The 16,634-nt window shown below is 41.8% G+C and overlaps 1 protein-coding gene across 2 annotated transcripts in view; it reads right to left on the reverse strand.

Moving 5' to 3' along the window:
- runx2b (RUNX family transcription factor 2b) overlaps positions 1-16,634 on the reverse strand; it is a 136,863-nt gene that overhangs the window by 73,748 nt on the left and 46,481 nt on the right. For both annotated transcript variants that reach the window (XM_061754705.1, XM_061754704.1), the window contains exon 4: positions 12,671-12,746. The gene's annotated coding sequence lies outside the window, so the exon portion shown is untranslated. The remainder of the gene's footprint in view (positions 1-12,670; positions 12,747-16,634) is intronic.

Here is a 16,634-nt window from a genome sequence, read left to right on the forward strand (position 1 = left end):
ACCGTTCAACCTTCGTGCCCCAAGTTATAGCTCGTGTTTTTATGGGGTTTTCCCCAACATCTGTGCTCATTTCTGCTAACCGGTCTATAGAGTTTCCAATTTTATGTTAGCAGACTTAGAAGAAATGATATGGTTTGGTTGAACATTTTGGTTTTTAAATATTCATTCATGTTGAACTCGTATTTCACATGGTCTCTCTGTATTGCAAAATTCCCACGTATTACAGGAGGGTCTGGAACGTATCCCCCGCGATAAACGGGGGTTTCACTGTACACAATTGTGATATAGGCACTAAATGGGAATTGGGCACTTCGGCCTGCAGTGTAAATCTATCCTTTGTACTGACTGCTTCTAACAGGCGAGGCTCCCCACCGTGGAAACTTCTGGCCTGTTTGGTGACGGGCCAAAATGGCCTCCAGATTTCCAACTTGCATCCCCCATTCAAACATTACTCAGCGGTAATTAAGGCGGCAGTTGACAAGGCGACGACCTATGCACATCCATATGCTGATGGACTAATGTTGCGCTTTTTGAACGGGCGCAATTACAGCCTGTGAACTTAACGTCGGCAACGGTGGCGCACAGCAGCCCCCCGAGCCTCTGGCTTAGGATTGTCACCAGGGCCATCTCAAGACACCTCAGCAGTAATTAGAGTAAGACCCGGCGAAGAGTATCCGTCATGTTCCTGCTCCAGTGACTTGTGAACCTCCCACGCTACGTACCCACGAGTGTACATCGCACACCTCAACGCCGCCTACACACACGTGGAAGCAGTCAGTGGACACCGAGCTCGGCCTGGTCTTAAGTCAAATGCAGAGGGGCTTTGAATGGATGATCTGTTTACGGAGCAGAAGAAAGGCAGACTATCGGGTTGCCAGATCTGGAACGCATTGATGTCGTCGACGCTAGTTTGTCAGATGAAACTGCCAACGCTTTGATACGCAGCAGATGAGCCGTACAAGCCATACAAGCTCTTTGACAATTGACAAGGAGATGCCGATCTGTGAGCGAGCTATAAGATTCAAATTGTATTATCAGACCAACAACAGGGAAACATGTTTCGCCTGTGCAATGAAATTCTTTGTCGTCCACACGGATGCCGGCGTAATGTAAGATATAATCAAAGAGGAAAAGATTAATAATACATTTGAAGAAAAACAAAATATAGTGAACGCCTGAGGGATATGTTCTAGAACTCTCTCGCTCGCATAGGACTTCAAAGGGATGAAGCCCGCTTGCTTCAAGCTGGATATTTGTCACTCACAGTTGAGCTTTACTGTAAAATTGACACATAAAACAAAAAGACAATAGTTAGAATAATTCTTCTTGGTGACACATGAATCGCAATGATAACATCTAACAATGAATTACAATTCAATGTTCTTTATAGTATATAGCAGAAAAGAAACTGCCAAAAGACGAGAGAAAGACCAATCCAAACATCTATGAACACTTGCTTCTAGAAATCGGTGTGAGTTTAAGTGAATGTCCTTTTTTTCCCGTTCACTTTTTTTTTTTTTTTTTTTTATTTTATTATTTTTTTTGCATCATGTCCAAATTATCTGTAAACTTTTCAATGTATGCACATGCAATGATCTCAATGTACTGCATCACTGGTCGATGCTACCAGGACTCTTGAATGGTGCAAAACATATTTCTTCGGAATTGTTAGCGATATGAATCATTTCCAAATCTTAAAAACAATGCTAAAGGTTCAATATATTTCTGTAATATATATCAATATAATGTCTTGGTATTTTACCACTTTCTTGTTTACTTATTAGACAGAAGATTTATTCAACATGTAGAAATTCACTTTGCCGGGATATAAATAATTTTGGGTAGACTTCACACCGATTTTATTGGCCTGATCGGTATCGGACGATAATTAGCATTTTATCCTGATTGGCTTTAATGTCATAATTCGCAAATCCGATCCCCAAAAGACATTGACTCCGAGTCGCCATCGTGCACAGTATATTTGAATCCGAAAGCTAGTTTATTTTTAGCCTTGTCGCGTGTCTTTTGACGTACTACTGTAAATATCTGACGGCCAATAAAGTTAGATCTAAAAATTGTTTGAAAAACATGTCGGCGGTGTGGGACAGACAACATGTCTGAGACAGACAACACGTACTGCCCAGATCACACTACAAGACAAATTTGCTCTTTCACGATTGCACTATGTCAGACTACTGCAATAAAATCTTGTATTCCGATACCACCGCATCCCGTTTTTGACGATCATTGGGCTTTATCTTGTCAACTCAAATGCGACCGGATACACTTGTTACCGTGGCGCCGACAACAAGAGTGGCTCACGCCGACTGTATTATAAGGACAAATGGGGAAAAAACGTGCGTTGGTGGTCACCGGTGCTCAGGACAGGAGAGAACGTTCGTTGAAGACTTGCTTGAGGTATGTTCACGTAGTTTTAATACGATACGGCTCGCAAGCAGACAGATTGCTCCATCTTGTGATCGGATCGGTGATCCGTTATCGTTTTTTTTTTAAACTCGCTGATCGGCCCCAAAAATCCTGATCGTGTAAAGCCTAATTTTGGGTATTGGCTATATTTTAGAAAATGATCAAGGCTGTCAAAAAAGATTTGGTTTGCTATCAAGGCTGGAGAAGACAAATTATCTCGTCGCAAACAAACCAATATTTGTGTTAGCCATGTTTGCTGTTGCCATTCGACTGTAATTTTTTGAGTGAAAACCTTGTTGGCTCCAGGTGGGTAATGAATTTAAAGTTTTTCATCAAATTGCTCACAACTTGACAACAAGATTTTGTTTGCCTGTCCAACGGGTTAATTGAAGAGTTCACAGATTTTTTTCCTAAAGGAAACCTGGCGGTAGTCTGTGTTTTGAGCTCAACAAAACCATCCAACTGAGCAATTTTCATTTAATTTTGTCCCCCATCCTGCCATCATCTCCTTATAACATTCCTACGTTTTACAACACAAGGGCGGGACAACAGCTGTGAGTAAACCCTCTAAAAACTTCAGCAACACAGCAAAGTTTCCCAGGAAATGGGCGGCAGCCGCATTGTGACTATTTGTTTTCAGTTTTTTTTTTTTTAACTCCAACAGAAATACAGTTTTATTTTTAAAGGGTGTTTGTGTGCGCTCAACAAGAACTGTAGACCATATCCTGTTTTTGAAGGCCCGGGTGCTGTCTTTATGGCACGTCGGGCATGTTTCGTCATACATTAAGGCAGAAGGACACTTAAACGCTACCTGATGTTAACGCCACTGGGACTTTTCCCCCCCCCCCCCCTCTAAAGGCGTGCCTCGGAGAGCATGCACAACAATTTTGCCATTTACTGCGGTCTCACGATGGTGCGCTGCCGCTGTTATATTGGTTTGGAATGTACCATTCTATTTCGGAGTGAGACCACTCGGTGGGTTGTGGGTCACTATGGTCACTGGCCCACTCACAGCGGAGGCTGACGTTCGGCTCGGAAGCCATGCCCCTTTGACGTGGGACATTTTTGAGGCCAATGTGTCAACATTTCTACGATGCCAAGAGTGAATTACAAGAAACAGCAAACTCCAACACTATTTTTGTTATTATTATTATTATTATTATTATTGTTGTTGTAGTTAACACACTGCTCTGTCAAAGATTCCAAGGTTTCACTTTTTTTTGTGTGTGTGTTTTTTTTTTTTTTTTTTAAATGTTCAGAGTCCTTGTTTTGGCCGTGTCGTTCATATTTGCAAAATGCAGCTTGTGAAAAGTCTGACATGCAGGGTTGGTAGCTCCCTCAATTGGATTTGGCTGGTTAAGGCAGCACCAATGCAACAGGACTGTAACGGCTCAGAGTTTACATCAATTCACGTATCCTTTATTTCCGAATGTCACCAAAATTTGGTCATGAAATTTGACATGGAAATCAGATAAGCCATTGGATATTTTAGAGGTAAATTAACAAAGTTAACAAATTGCTCTTTCGGGAATTCTCAACACGTCTTTTTGAAAATCTAAAAAGGATTTATTGAGAAAAGTCTAACAAAAAAATACTTGTTTTGTCGTTCATCGTTTTCTATGGATCTGTGGAAAATTCCGCTTGTGGACTTTGATGGAAAAATTCTAGCATGCAAGATTGATAACTCTCTCAACTGGATTTGAGCACTCGGCTCCAACGCAAGTCGACTGCCATGGCTCTGAGTTCAAACAGATTCATGTATCTGCACATGGTTTGAAATGTCGTCTAAATTTGATGATGAAATTTGACTTGCAAACCGATCGAGGCATTGAACATTCTTGAGGCGAGATTTACACCAAAGTCCACCATTGAGTTCAAATTGTATCCGTCAAATAGCTCTTTCGGGATTTCCAAAGTTTCTTTGTTGAAAACGTCTTATTTGCCTTAGCCCGTGTTCAAAGAGTCCTTGTTCTGTGTCGTTCATCGCTGGTAATTACAGAGCCCAACGCTGTTGTTGAAATTGCGCCACGAACTGTCAGAAGCGCCACTCTGAGAGCGAAACAAAATAAGCAACGTTTCGGCGTGTAAAAGTAACAACCCCACGGCCGTGGCGGCACCACGTTTATTTTCCCAGACGGCCTCTGATGGCGGAATCTCAGAATTAACTGACAGAATTGAAAATATTTACGGAAAGGCCACCGTAGCAAAGTGAACATCAGAGAGGGAGAGAATCAAAAAGCCTCCCTCGTCGACGCTTGTTAGAGTTCCCGAATGCTGAACAGCTGTCCGCCTACATTAAACAAAGACTCCCAGGTCCTGAAAGATTCTTGTTTGCTGTTAAATTTGTATTGCTAATAATGCTACAAAGATCTGCTGTCTACCTAGCAACGGTTTATAGAGACTACCATGTTGATAGTCAGTGAATAAAGTTCTATACGGTAGTTTTCTCCATCATATTGTATTGGGGGTAGCACAAGTGAGTTTTTACAGTATACAGGCATGTTTTGCATTGTCAGCATTTAAACGAGCGGATTTGATATGGTTTGGCTGAACATTTCGATGCTTGATTATAGGTTGAATTCTCTTTTGCTCTTTTTTGTTTTGTTTTACAGTGAACTTCATTTGGCAATGACAAAGAAACACTTTAAACCATGCACAATTTGCCTCTTATTTGGATAACTGTAGTCTTTTTTTCTTCTTTCCTCAAAGTGATGTTATACGAGAGTTTCAAATTCTTGTCAGAAAGAGGAAGAAATGTTTGAATGAATTTCCAACATTTGAGAGGGCTCCAGGATGAAAGAACATTTTTATATAGTTTCCATATCGCATCCTATAACCCCCGCGATAACTGAGGGTCCACTGTAGTTTACCTCCAAAAAGCTGGCTTCGATTTTCAGCAAATAATGGGATGCAGACAAGGCAGCGAAGGCCCCCCTCAGGGGTCCGGCTGCCTAGTGCAGTTCTCAGGGTCTGCAGCTGAGGTTGAGCTCGAGGCTAACGGGCTTGGGTTTTGCCACACACAATGCTCGTCACGACAAGGCCTGGAATGATCAGATGTGGTGGTCTAGTTCTCGGAGATGACCGGGATATCATAGCAGCATATCATACACTGTCCTGAATCTAAAAACGGTTTTTTTCTGTGACAAAGACATCAAGTAGGTAGATTGGTCTGTAGATCGGAGCAAAATTTTGAGGTCAGTGTCTGTTTTTCTTCCCATATTTAGCAAGGCATCGCAGCAAGTTGCATGTTATGAACCGTCAAATGAAAATTCACACATCTGTTACAAAGACACCCAGCAAAGTAGATGGGTCTGTAGATTTGTGCACATTTTGAATACAAAATATTTGCTTCTCACGCGGGTCACAGACGCATATCAGAAGACAATTCAAAACATATTTTTGTGACAAATTTGTCCTCAGATTTGTGCAAATTTTGACTTTGCCTTTCACATTTTCACAGCAGCAGACAGCATATCATGCTCTGTTATAAAATAAAAATCCTACATCTAAGATAAAGACCTCCAAGCAAGTAGATTTGTCTCTGGATTTGTCAAATTTTGGCAACCAAGTCAATTTTTTTTCCCCCTGTCGTCGGTGATGGGTTGCAGCAGGCAGCATATCATGCACAGCTCGAATAAAGCAGTTTCTTTCTCTGACAAGATATCAAGCAAAAATATTCGAGCACATTTTAGCTACCATGTCCGTTTTTCTTCCAATTTTCGGTGAGGCAGAGCAGCTGGCAGAATATCAAACACTGCCTTGAATAAAGTATCATGTCTGTCACATAGACGTCAAAGCACGCAGATGTGGGCAAATCATGGCTACCATGCCCATTTTTTCTTCCCATTTTCTGAGAGGCTGAGCTGCAGGCAGCATACCATGCACTGTCTTGGATTCATTCCTATATCTGGAACAGAGACATCCAAGCAAGTACATTTGTCCGTATATTTGAGCAAATTCTGCCTACAATGTCCATTTTTCTTTCCGCGCTCGGTGACCCTGTCTTGTGTGAAGAAGCTTAACAGTAGTTCTGATACAAAGGCGTCAAGCAAGCAGATTTCTCCATGGAATTGCATACATTTTGTGTTCCCGTGTTCAGCGTGCAAGAGGTGATGCAGATGCAGTGGCAATAAAAGTTAGAACGTCAACTACGGCTGATTTATTGGAAGTGGAAGGGTTCAATATGAGACACATGGTTTCAATAGATAGCGATTTCCAAGCGCTGTAAAATTGACTTACACAGGAGCCTGTCATGGCAAGGAAAATGATAGACAGACAGCTGCGTGCCGGACGGTAAAGACGACAATGCACTTTAATTGCACGAATCACAATGTATGTTTCGTAATATGGCTATGATTGATTTACCGTATGTTTGCAATGTTAACCATGTCACTGATCTTACCTGTCGCATATTTTTGCCTCTTATTTGGAGAATTGTTTGCTAATCTTCCGAACCGTACACGGCACGTTCGGGGAGGGCAGAATAGTGACGTTTAAAAGTGAAAATGTAAAAAGAGAAAACACATGCATTATTTTACAGTGAGATATCACAGTACTTTTCAAGTACAGCTAAACCGAGCAACCCTAGCCCCCCTCCCCCTCCACTACTGTATATCGTGGTTCGTCCTTCACGCCCCCGCTTTAGTGCAGATATTAATACTACTAACGAACATTCACTGTATGAACATTTCTTCAACAGTTGCGTGTTGGTTATTTCTTTTTTCTACATATGCAGTTCAACAGTCCGTTAGTTGCGTTCAGTTGTAGTACCACGTAGCCCACTAGCTTAATGCTAACATATAATGCGAAATGCCTCGTAAAATGCAGAATAATATAAACATAAATTGACCTCTAAAAATAACAATTTCTTATGTCAGTAGTTTTAGCGCTTGGTGCCATTACGTATTAATGAGTTTCCTGTGGATTGCGTTCGCTCTGCTCTCTTTTTCTGGCGCGTTACAAGAGATCAAAAGGAGGGTTAAGTGGCAGAGTGGGAGGCCCGACACTCCGTTTCCTCTTGAGCATGGAGGACCGCGTAGGCCGAGCATTGGGCGAGACTAACAGGGGGAACATTTTCCCTCGTTTTTTGTGCCGCGAAGCGGCTGACTGATCGGTGGCCAGTCGGCTCACTTTGGAAGACAGTTGTCTCTGTCGCTTCCTGAGCCGGACCAAAGCCCTTTGTGACTAAACAAATGGAATGAATTACCCAACTGGAGCAAATTACTGTTTTTCTTTCGCCCCCCCCCCCCATCTCCCCCAGTAGAAGACGCTTGCATACGCCTTCATGTTAGGAACAGAAAGTAAATGGGGAAGTTGTAAAAGTTCATTCCCAGACTTGTCTTTAACAGATTCACTCCTTTGGACGGTTCGAGCATTTATGCTTCTTTTAATAATTTCTCCCGGCGATAATTCCGAGGAAGACGCTGTCAAACAAGCTGCAGGCGGCCTTTGAGCTGGACTCTTACATCTGCTCTACATATTCATTGCAGGCCCTGCTCGCATACTGTACACACACTCACACAGGATGAAACACTCTCCGACTAAACACAGAGGAGGTTAGATTTCATTGTGTAACGTATAATAATAATGAATAATAAAAAACATAAAAATGGATAATACTGCTCAGACTCGCTCCCTAAAACCCCATTCGCTATTCGTATTGACAGTAACGGGTGACTAGCGAATCCCAATCGAATCGTTACTCTTTGTATTCTTCCAAAATAATAGTCCAACAGATACAAAATCCAATTTGATTATTTGAAAACTATCTATTGAACCGGTGAGAGAGTACACTGGGACAGTTTGACTGACGCGTTTTAGCTGCGGCGTCTCCGTACAGACATTTTTTGCTTTGTAGTTTAAAATGGCTTAGGCCCGGTACACACACAAAGCTTTGTTTTCTGTCAGATTTTGTTCTCGAAGTGACCATTCTCTGTCCACCAATCAACACATGGCACGCCACCCTTTAGGCACCTTACCACACTAGTAAACGTGACCTCATAACACGTGTTGTTCAGCTTCTCCCATTCGGCCTTGTCATTGTGAAAACATCTTTTGTTATTTGCTCTTCTTGGGAAATCTGCCTGTGAACTCCCACACATGCAGGCGACCCTTTCATGTGCCTTTTTTCCTAAGCTTCTTGTAATTAACATTCATCCGCTACCCCCTGTGATGCGGTCTTTAAGTTAAGTTAAACTCGAGTCAATTTTGACAAGAAGAAAAACAGAAATTGTCTGAAGTGTCCCAGAAACAATCGTTTAATATCCCGAACGTGAGAGTGTCTTGATTTTTTGGGGATTTTTTTTTTTTTGGTCACTGTTTGCGGCAGACCTTGTTTCAACGCTTATTTCCTCTCTCTGTGGTCTTTCACGTGCGAGAACTGGGACTAACGTGTCATCTTCTCAGGAAAGATGCGCATGTGTTGTGCGCACAGAAACGCAAGTGCAGCATTTTTCAATCTATTCACTCTGGGACCCGGTTTCAAAAATTATTGTATTCGGGCTCCCAAAATGTCAGTTGCTTATGGACAAAACGAAGAAACAACAAATATATTTTTTTTACAAAACCTTTGCGAATACAAAAAAGAAGTAAACATACATTCACAGATGACCTGTATATCCTACAGAAACCATAAGGAACCAAAATATTCAATTTATTGTCGCTGGGAAAACAGAGCCAGCACTGTCGGAAAAAAACACATTGTTAGCATTCAACCATCATTTTCACAAGAGTAAAAAAAATAAAATAAATGCTTTGTGCATCGGAAGCACTTTTTTTCTGTGATTTTGACATTCCAAGCCTTAGTCAAAAAGACAAAAACACAGGCACAGCCCGGAATAAAAGCAAGCACATAAGCACACACGCATACGTATATACACACATGCAAACACACACATTCAAACGCACACATTTACTGGAAGAGTGACAAAGCATTGCAGCAGCAGAAGAAAAAGAAGGAAAACAAGTGGGCAAAACCACTTGGAGGGTGAGGGGGGGGAATAAAACATCCTCCACTCCAGTATTATCAAGGGTGGAGCTCTGCCACAAGCGCATTACTCATCCAATAGTCACTTTATCCCAACCATCCCAATATATTTATATTTAGATCAATAATAAACACTGGGCAGCGCCCACAGAAAAGAAAACAGGAAGAAACCGTTTACGGTAAAGCCCGATACAAATTTCAGATGGTCGATATTACAGTTTCTAATTTGTGATTCACTTTACTGCTGAATTTAGCACTTGAAGGGGGAGTTTGCAGTGTTAAAACTGCTAGCAAGATTTGAACGTAGCCTCGCTTCACAAATTACCCCCACTGAGTCTCTGACCAAGCCACGCGATTCATCGCAGCATGCGATTATGATAGCGGTACTAGCTAGAATAAGCTAGCATTGCCACTATAAACAAGTTGACGTTAGCAACAGCTCTTGCACTGCTAGCATAATTTAATCGTTAATCGTTATTATAACTCCACCGAACTTATTTAGAGTGCACTTTGCAAAAGGAGGTGGGGGGGTATTCGGGAAAGCTCCTCAAGCCAAAGGTAACAGGTGCACTGCGAATGACTGTCACCACATCGGTCACGCCTTCTGTGTTTGATTGGTTGTTTTTCCTGGGGCGTGGCGCTTTCTGAAAAATCTAAGAGCTGTTTCTCATGCAATATTTTTAGATGTTTCATTTGTGTATTTTTGTAAAAATGTCTATTTGTTGTGTCATTTTTATTATTATGGTTGAATATTCGGCTGAGGCGGCACGGTGGAGACTGGTTAGAGCGTCTGCCTCACAGTTCTGAGGTCTGGTGTTCAATCAATTCAATCAATGTGAATGTGAGTGCGAATGGTTGTTTGTTTATATGTGCCCTACGATTGGCTGGCAACCAGTTCAGGGTCTACCCCGCCTCCTGCCCGGTGTTAGCTGGGATAGGCTCCAGCACTCCCGCGACCCTTGTGAGGATAAGCGGCTCAGAAAATGGATGGAAATATTTGGCTGATATTGCTTCTCATTTTAAAATTTTTACCCTGCTTGTAGAGTTAGTAAAACGGTTTTATGATGGCCACAGAGAAGAAGCATAACATATTTTAAAGGAAAATAGTGTGTGAAGGAGCAGTGACAAAGAGGCAGGGAAGAAAAAGTGACACAAGATGGCTGAGGGGGAGGGGTTAGAGGTCACGAACCCGACACGTGTAGCTACTTGACCCCGAAAGTGAAGAAGCGGGCGGGTCATGGAAGGCAGCGCTTTATTGTTGTGGTTTACGAGCTGCTCTAGCCAGAGCTGTTAGAAGCTCCTAAATCACACTAGGAGCTCACTTTTCCCAGCTGGGATCTTAACCCTCCGACGCCTCATCAATAATCATTGAAAAAAGCATTCAAAAGCAATAAGAGCAATTAGCTTGGACTTAACTCTAAATTATTACAGTAAGTGACAATTTTGTAATAGTTATTTTATTATTGAGATTATTTTGAAGTTGTTCATTCCAATTAGGGGTGTAATGATATGCCAAATATCACAACTTGATGAGAACCTGTTGTAAGGTGACAGGTTTGGTTAACATTCATTACAAAAATGTTTTGGTTTTTTTGAAAGACAAAAAACACTTGAAATCTCCCCAACACAATCGGGAAAATCTGTTATGGTGCGTTTCGGCCATGATTCCAAAATGTATGTTTTGTGCAACCACAACATTGCTGATCACTAAAAGAACATTACACCTGGCGGTAACAGTCTCATGCTTTGGGGCTGTTTTTCTTCAGCTAGAACTTGAAATGGAAGGAATTATGAACAATTTAAAATGTCAGTGTTAGCACAAAACCTTCAGGCTTCTGCGAGACCTAGAAAGCAAAACAATGTCAAGAAAAGCCTACTAGAACATCTGAATGTTATTTGGGGTTAATCAGAAGCACTTCAAACGGTGACAGGTGTGTGCTGACTCATTTAACATAAGTTTGAATGGAAGTGGTTAATTGTGAAAACCTGACAAGACTTGAGTCAAAAAGTTGAGTCATACAGACTGTCACATTATTGGTGGAAAAAGTTTAAAAATAATTTATCTTGGTCTCATTTTTTATATCACAAAACCTGCCATTTGAACAGGGGTGTGTAGACTTTATCCACTGTGTGTGTGTGTATGTGTTTTTTGTTTTTGTTTGCAATATCAATGGTTTGTCTCTTTTTGGCAAAAAGTGCAACAGTAACGCTCATATGCACGTCGGCATTTCAAACGAGTTACGTTGAACGCACCGCGAAAACAATATTGCTTTCTGACGCATGCTAGCCAGAGACTGAGCAGCACTGTAGTTGTTGACCGTACTTCTAGTTTGCGGCTCGTATGATTTCAGCCTTTGAGAGTCAAACAGTAGGGTGTTCGCCGTTGATAAATAGTCAACGCAGAGCGTGTCAAAGGACAGAGCTGTTATGATGATGATGACAACCCCAAATGAATCCTACGCTCTCCAGCAGTTTATTAGTTTAGGCCAGGGCCCACTTGTAGCCTCGCCGAGTGGACGCTAATTGTACGCGCGCTCCTTAAGCACCGACCGCAGCAATAATAGACGGAATTCTGCCAGAAATTCCCTCCAGATGTGCGCTCACGCCCGGCTCCTTCTCTCCAAGTTGATGCTTCACACACCCGCCATCTGCACACACACACACACACACACACGCACAGTTCCACGCACACACATTGTGGCTTTGGTGAAGTGTTTGCATTGTCAGATTGTTTCCATACCGGGTGTTAGCATGCTGCGTTTCCTCACCGCCGCTGCAATTACAAGCGGTATTAGCTGATGAGTGTTTTGTTAACCTCCTAATAAGATGTCCTCCCGCCTAGGCTGAGCTCGCAGAGACGCCATTCAATAATAAGCAAGTCTCCCTCAAGAAGATGAAGTCCAAGAGGAAAACGCCATTGGACAACGGTTGACAGCATTCTAATATTCTCTTTCACTCAGAGACGCTGTAAAATTGGCACAATTGCATTTACAGTGAACCCTCACCCATTAGTCAACTCACCTACTCAAATTTTTCTGTACAGTGAACCCCATTTATTTATAGGTGAAAAACTGCAATCAAGAGAGACCATATAAAAACATATTTTTTAATAGTTTTAGTTAGACTTTAAACATTTCAAGTCATTAAAATGTCAAGGTTTTAAAATTCCTTCGCGCCTGTTCTCACTCTCTGTCTATCAAGAAATGGGAGATTATCGTGAAACATAACTTTGAGGAAACAAAAAGAAGAGTCACTAACCAAGACCCTCCTCCAAATAAGAGGCAGAAAGCTTGCTTCAAGCTGTTCATTTGTCACTACTACCAGTTGAAGTTTCCTGTAAAACACAAGAGAATTCAACATTGTATAATTAAACAGCAAAATGTTCAACTTTCAAACAACTGCTACTTCAACACCCACGGAGCAGCACATACAAACAGAGCATATAACAATACTCACAGGCCAATATGCTCACTACTGCTCTGTGGTAGTAGTGAGTAGTTTTGAAAGACACAGGATAACATACTCGTGACATGAAAACCAGCACACATTTGTTCTCTTTTTGTATTGTTCGGACAGTTTATAATGGATTCAGAAGAAAAGAAACTATGCTCAACGGAGCACAAAAGTATACGGAGTCATTTGTGAAGTCTACCTGCATTTAAATGCATTGTAGTATTGAGCAGGTAATAGTCCAGCCAGACATTGAATTAAAATTGTTTCTTTTCATGCCCAATTATACTGTACAGCCATCACAACATTCCTAACACTATTAGTTTTTAATCAATTTATTACTTTACACGTTTTAACATAATATGCATTAGTATTTCTATATTTGAGCGCATTAATATAAGCAACACTCATTGTTGTGTAGACCTGAAGTTTGATATATTGTGCAGCCCAACTGCCTGGCATATTGCGGCACGAGGTGGTACTACAATTGAGGCACACAACTCTATATTCAGACTTGCCTGTATAATGTAAAAACCCATCAAAAATCATTGCTTCAAAATCCACAATACAGCGGCTGCATCAATGATGAATGGTGATATAGTGGGCGAACCCTATACAAAACAGTGAAGTGGGTAAAAAGATGCTAATATTAGCTGCTAACTATCCCAATCGGTAACTGAGATCACTGTCGCTCTCCGTCAGAAACTTAGAATTATTTTACCATGTCGCTTCCCGGGCCTCCCACACACTTACATTACGGCAAGGGATAAGGACATAGCTCGAAGGCAAAAGGCGAATTGCGTGCCTAGAAAGAGAAAGATACTTTTGTCTAAATGGCCGACATTTATGGCAAGATGAAAGATATTACAACCTCGCTGAGCAAAGCCACACACACCACAGGAAGAAAAAGACTCCTGTACTCTACTGTAAAAGTAATTGTTTACTAAGGAAGAAATCATATGTGCTCAAATATATATTTTTCTTAATGCATTACTGAGTGTATCGGATCAAAATTAAATTGACTCGACTCGGGATATTGCTAGTAAATCATCTCCCAAGGCCTAAACAAAGAGGAAAAAGATCCCCAGCTTTTTCACGTGTAATTTTCCGTCTTTTGGGGATATTAATGGCAGCGCTTGGAGAGTGATGAGCGTGAACCTGGACAAAAGGCAGAGGCAAACAGCGGGGGGAATATGAGCTTCTATTTCTGGAGGACGAGGAAGAGCGAAGAGGAAAAGCGTGGTCAGACTTAATTATTATGTACGCTGCAGCTGAAACGCCAGTCAGGACTTTTTGGGCTGCTTGATCACAAAATGTTTCTGACGGCCGGTTGCTGTGTACTGCAACTTTGTTTTGTACTTACATTTAGGCCGATCCCACCTTAAAACCTTCTTCAAGCGCAACTAGCAAAGCTCATGAAAGCAAAGGCTATCAATTAGCATAATCATTTTCCTCCTTTTTTTTTTACTTTTTGGTTGGTGTTTGGGACCTAATGTTGTACGCCTCTTCTTCTTTTCCTTTCGGCTTCTCTTTTCAATGTAAGCCTATCTCTTGCATCCTCCTCTCTAAAACCAACTGCCCTCATGTCTTCCCTCAATTACCAATTATTACCCAAGTATCCTTAAGGCATTGTGCTTGTTTGTGGCCATTTTTATTTATTTTTTTCTACTACAAACAGGCAGTACCATGCGAGTAATTTAAATACATCCTATGTCAAATCAGGATTCCCATTGAAATGAATGGAAATGCAATTAATCTGTTCCAGCCCCCCCCCCCCCCAAAAAAAAACATGTATAACGTTTTTTTTAAGAAGAAAAATAGAATGCCACAGTATCGTACTTACATAATGTAATCACAAAATCAAACAGAATGTAAAGCATTAAACAGTTTTTCCATCACGATTTCATGCTTCAATCTAGTGTGAACGCCTTGGCCACCAGGGGGTAGTATAATACATAAATCTAATTAAGATTTGGTGATGAAACAAACAACTGAGCTGCAGTAATTTTAGTCATTCTCGCAACTCACAAAGAATGTACTGTATGCCTGAGAGTATTGTTGGATGCTCTGTCTCAATGTGTTGCTGCACCTTTCGTGTTTCAATAGCAGTTGTTTTTTTTTTGTAATTACTGCAAAATCGACGCTTGTTTGGTTAGTCGGTCTATGTTGTTTTCCATTATGTGGTAGATTTATGCAAGCGGACTTCAGCAAGACAAAGTTAGGTTGTATGGTTAAATACGATGTATTTTTTTTGTCTTTAGTTTTGCAGTAAACTGGGAGCAGTGAAGTGCCAGAAGCTCACTCGTATGTAGCAACAGACACACCGGGGGGGGGGGGGGGGAGGAAAAAAAATCCTCTGAGCGACGGCTCGTAAGTCGGAAAAACTTAAGTTGAGGCACTAGTAAGTCAAGGTGCCACTGTACCTGTATTTGTATCCAAGCAATTAAGTCTCTTTTCCACAGTATATCCCATTGAAAGCGATAATCATCAGTAAGAATAACTGTTGACAAGCTGAAGTTTCGCACCTCGTAACTGAGGTGGTTGCTACCTCTTGTTGTGGTGATGTCATGCGGCGATATTGAGTTTGCCAGGTGAGAAGCCAGCCCAACTAATCACTAGCGGCAGAGTAATTTGCCCGCAGACATGTTCCAGAGCCATTTCTCTCTACTTGCTGCTGCTGCTGCTGCTGCCCCAGGTGGCTGCGACGCTTGAATGCCCCCCTTTACCTGCTCCCGACGATGAGGGAAAAGGGGGGGTTAAAAAAACAGAAAACAGGAAGAGGAAAGTGGACTGTGCCGAGTCCAGGTGCGTATGTTTGAGTTAAAAAGGGGAGAGGGAGTTGATTTCTGGTAGCCTTTTCATCACCCGGCATCTTTATCAAACCCCTGGGTCTTGTTTGTTCTGTTCTTGCTGCCCGAGCAGGGGGGTTGCCGTGATAAATTATCCTGAGCTGCGGTTGATGTGGAGAAGCTTCCTGTCGTAGGCCCTGCTCCCTGGCGACTGCTCGGGTCAAGTCAACTCCATCGCTACCCTGATTTACGAGTTCCTCAACTTAAGAGTTTTTTATTGAATCACAAGCCATCGCTTTGTCGATTTATTTGCTTGTTGTTGCAAACTGGCGAACACACAGATACAAACTGAGAACAGTTGCAAAGACTTAACCAGGGGGCTATCGATGGTTTTCAAAAAAATCTAATTGCATTGGTCATTTGTTGGACAATTACTTCTTAATTTCGCAATAGTACCGAGAGTAACCATTCGCTATTTGTTACTGTCGATGTGAATAGCGATCGGAGATTCAGACAGCGAGTCCGAGCTCTAGGTTTAACTATAAGGGTCGGGGGGTAAAACTTTTATCATGTGCGCAGAGGGTGAAACTACGGTTGTAGATCAAGGTTGGCAAGCTAGGTGAGTGAATCTTCTGTAGTCTGGCAGATCCGACAGAGTCAGGGGTAAAACCTGATGCATTCATAAGCGGGTTGCGGTGGACCCAAGTGGCATTGCTTTCTCAGCAGATGTGAACCAGGCCGGAGTTTGTTTGGAACCCTAACAAGATCTGCATCTGAGTTGTTTGTTTTTTGTTGTTGTTGTTGTTGTTTTGGTATCGAACTGAGGGGGTAAAATGAACTGCACTAAGATAAAAACGGACAAACTTGTTTATAACAAGAAGTCGCCAGTTCAGCTTCTTGCCGACTTCCCCTGCCGCGCGTCTGAGTCGCTCAATAATTTTTTTAAAACATGACGCTGAGGTCTAATTCAATCATCCAGAGCA

Source organism: Phyllopteryx taeniolatus, chromosome 18 (genome assembly GCF_024500385.1).
Source record: "Phyllopteryx taeniolatus isolate TA_2022b chromosome 18, UOR_Ptae_1.2, whole genome shotgun sequence".
Classification (NCBI taxonomy): domain Eukaryota; kingdom Metazoa; phylum Chordata; class Actinopteri; order Syngnathiformes; family Syngnathidae; genus Phyllopteryx; species Phyllopteryx taeniolatus.